Below are 4,215 nucleotides of genomic sequence, written 5' to 3'. Positions count from 1 at the left end.
AGGCTGCTCCAAGCCCCATCCAACCTGCCCTTCAACACTGCCAGAGATGGGGCAGCCACAGCTTCCCTGGGCCACCAGCCTCACATTGAAGAATTTCCCCCTCATACCTGATCAGCAGCTGTTCCGTGGGCTGTTTCAGGAAGCGTTTCCAGGCAGCTGGGTTCTTAACCTGCCAGCCCAGGCTGCTGGAGAGGACCCTGCTGTGGGCTGGAGCTGCTCAGGCTCCCTGTGCGGCGGCGGCACCAGCCGGGCTGGCTGCCCTCGGCCCCCTGGCTGAAGCACCAGGGTTCTCTAGGAAAATCACAAACCTTGCAAAACTCCAAAGGTCTGTAATAAGCTTACATGGGCTAGACTTAACTAAATCTTGCTTAAAGAGGATTGTATGAAATAGAAACTAACTGCAGAAACTCGGCGCACACGCCTGTGGGTACAAGCGTGTGAGAGAAAATACCTTGAGAAGCCTCATTCTGCCCAAGCTGAGGGCTGGAGGTGGCCAGAGCATCCAGCCAGGTCGTGCATAGAATCCCAGGCTGCCTTGGGTTGGGAGGGACCTTCAAGGTCTTCTAGTTCCACCCCCCCCAGGGATGGGGCAGCCACGGCTCCTCTGGGCACCAGCTTCTTAAAATCACTCACGTGTGCTGATGTGCATTGAAGAGGTGTTATAAGTGGTGACAGGGGGTTTGTAAGTGACATTCTGCTTGAGGGCAGTGGAAAGAGGCTACAACACCATCAGGCTTGCACTGTCTCTTCCTACTCGTTTGCTCAGTTTGACAGCTACACCCCGTGGAGCTTCTTGGCTCAACAAAAAAAGGTTAAACCAGCAAGTCACACTGGTTTATCTCTTCCTGTTCAGCTTCCTTGTGTTCCTGAGGTACCAGATCTACCACAGTTACCCTCTGCAGACATGCCTGGAATATCCCATCATCACTGCACAAGGTAATTTTTTAAGCTGCCTTTTGGAAATCAGACAGGGCTCATTCAGCTCCCTCTGCAGCTCTGCATGGAGGTGCAGTGCTCCACTGCACTGATGTGAATCCCCTGACCAGTTCTAGATGGAGTCAGGGGGAAGAGGGGACTAACATCTTAAATGTAACTGAATTCTTACACGTTTTTTGTGGAAACAGATCATCAGGTAGAGGAGAAGGATCTAATTAATATGCACACAGTGGAGCTGCAGTGTAAACTCATCCTTATGCAGAGACTCCATGTGAGCAAGAAGCACCACGAACACTCCAGGCTCTGAGAAAAGGTTCATTCTGGAGCCTGCAGGGTTTTGGACAACAGTCACATCTGAGAGACAAAACCTGTAAGAAACGAGTGTCTGTAGACGTGGGGCCCTCTGGCAGCAATCTTTTCTTTGTTTCAGATGTCATTCTCCTTTTGTTTATTCTGCATCTCAGTGGAACCACGACGTGGGCTCCGCTCCACGCAGTCGTGTGTCCTCGGCGGGCTGGGAACCTGGGTTCATTTGCTGGGGCTGTGCCCAGCAGCTGTGCCATCACCTGGGTTTTGTCACTCATTTTCAGCCACATTCTGCATTCACATGCTGGCTTCTGGGATCCCAGTAGAACCACCACCAGAAGTAAGTTCCCTGTGTAGCTTTAGAAGGCCCACAACTGACAAGGAGTAAGACCAGTTCTTAACTTACATCTTTGCTAGAGATGCAGGGTTGAAATGATGAATCTTTTTTCTTTGATTCCCACCCAGGCAGGCTGTACTTGCTACAATGATCACAGCTGTGTATCATGGTGTTGTTTTGTTTAAAAATAGGATTTGGGCTTACATCTCAAGTCTTGTGCTTTGGAGCAGCTCTTGGGAAACTCCACCCAAAGACAGTGTGAAAAATAGCAACACTTAGTACTTCAACCAGGACTCGCTGTATTTTATCTAGATTATGTAGTCTGTCAGGAAGCTTCAGTCAGATTTTTTCCAGATGTTTTGAGAAAAATCCGAGTCTCCAGGCAGTTTCCAAAGCTGCACTACCCTAGAATTTTCAGTGCCATGACCCTTCACATCCTGTAAGATCTGGGGGGGCTGGTACGTTCTGACGCTGCGGAAGTGGATCCTAGACCTGGCCATGGTAAGTGCTGCAGGGTTCTTTGAAATTAGGTCCACATATGAAATAGTTTTCTGCATATCTTGATCCGTGAAATCTCTCCTTGTATTTGCTCTTGGAAGAATGAATCATTTGGGTTAGCTCTCAGAACAACCCCAGTTTTCAAATGAAGCTGTTTCACTTATGTTGAGCAGCTGGAAAGCAGCACTGGCAATAGAGACAATGCAAAATAAACATGCTCTGAGGTGAAGTTGTTAATTGCAATGCCTTAATTAAAACTAGCAAAAGTTTAAAATGCTGAGAGCAGATTATCTCTTTAGTCCTAATGTCATGATCCCCATTCATAAACCTTTAACATGAGAGGAAAAGAGCAGAGCATCAGTCAAAGCATCTGGAATAGGAAATATTAAATATTGCACAAGATCTTTTTTCCCTTTAGCCATGGAATTTTGCAAGAAAAATACCATCTGGTAATGCCCCACCAAGGTGAAGATGGTGTCTCTGAAGAGAGGCAGTTAGAGTTGGATGGGGCTGAGCTGCAGCTCCAGGTGCACCAGGTGGTCCAAGGGGCTCCCAGGGCTCCTGCCCACCCTTGCCAGGGGATCCGGGCACAGGGCTGGGGGGTGGGCCCCTCTGCCCCTGCAGAGACCCCCTCAGGAGGGCTGCAGGGTGCACACTCTGCTTCCTTCCCTACTCTTCCCCACCCACTGGACTCCTAAACGTTTTTCTGTCACCAGTGCAGCAGGGCAGTGGTGCTGCTGTGCAGCACTTGTGGGACAATTCACCCGGCTCAGACAGGACACCCACGGACACTTCCTTCAGCATACCCAGATGTTATCAGGAGCAGGGCAGAAACTCAACTATGAATTCTTCTTCAACTTGAGCTCTCATTCACTCCACCTCCCATTTTGGGAACGGCAGAGACTGCAACATCGAGAACTTCATGGAACTTTGACCATTGGTTAAAACCTGTGCCCAGCAGAGGCTCCTGAGGGCCCTGGGGTGCAGCCCAGACCCGCTGCCCTGCAGGCACCAGGCAGGCTCCTCAGCCCTGCCCACTGCTGTGAGGCTGTCTGAGCTGGGTCAGGTTTTAGCCTGGCTGTGATGGAGAACATAAAGACTTGGAGTTTTTTACTTCATCAATTGGTAGTAGGTTTATTAAAAACAGAAACATGGGGGGGTTTGCTTTTGGAAGGGATGCCCTGGGGACATGCAGGTTCATGGATCTCCCATCACTGAGAGCAGTTCAAAGATGAGGGGTTTTTACTCTTCCAGCAACGTGTAAACGTTTCTGTGCTGTTTGAGAGTAACTGTGAACATCCTGTTACTGATCTAAAGCTGGATACAGTATCTGAAGTGGCCTAAGTGGTGGCATTGGTGCATCTTCCAGGTCATAGGAAGAAATGCTGTTCTTTGTGGTTAATGTCTGACAGTTAATTTTCATTACATCTTTTTATTGTGTTTCCATATGCGGAGAGAAAACAAAATACTCATTTCAGGTCATTAATGGCAGCTTTTACCTTACTATTTGAAGCAGCAGGTTGTGTATTAACCTGTAAATTGCTAAATAATCTTAGAAACTTATGGCAAAAAGAAAAAAAAAATAGAAAAAAAAAGAAAAAGAAAAGAGGAAAAAGAAGACTGAGGAAATGAAACAAAGCTGGAAAATTCACAAGCTTAAGGTAAGGGAATTTTGTGGACTTGGAAAGCTGGACCATGAGGTGTCATTCATGCTGCAAGAGAGATGGCACAAATCAGAAAGTAGCAGTAAAGAGGTTTAAGACACGTTCCCCCTGCCCTGTTCCCCACCCAAGAGCAGTGTGTTTCACTTTCTTGAGACAGAAGCAGGGGCAGCTCCTGGGCAGGTCCCTGGCAATGCAGACCTCGTTGTTTCCCAGTACACAAACCATAATCCTCTCAGTAGCTGGATTAAAGGCAATAGCTTTAGGGAAGATACACAGGGGGACCAATCTTGTTAAACTTGCCAGGTGGGCAGGAGCAGGTCTCTTGGTGTGTGATGCAGCAGGAAAGTGCCCTGGGTTCAGGGCAGGGTGTGCAAAGCAGCACTTGTGTCCCCAGCACAGACCCTGGCAGGGCCGGGGCTCCAGGCTCAGCAGCTCCGGGGGAGCAACAGCCCCTCCTGCCCTGCCTGGCCCCCC

Source organism: Chaetura pelagica, unplaced genomic scaffold (assembly GCF_000747805.2).
Source record: "Chaetura pelagica isolate M959 unplaced genomic scaffold, ChaPel_1.0 scaffold589, whole genome shotgun sequence".
Lineage (NCBI taxonomy): Eukaryota > Metazoa > Chordata > Aves > Apodiformes > Apodidae > Chaetura > Chaetura pelagica.
The sequence above is the reverse complement of the archived record's forward strand: the minus strand, read 5'-3'. Positions refer to the sequence as shown.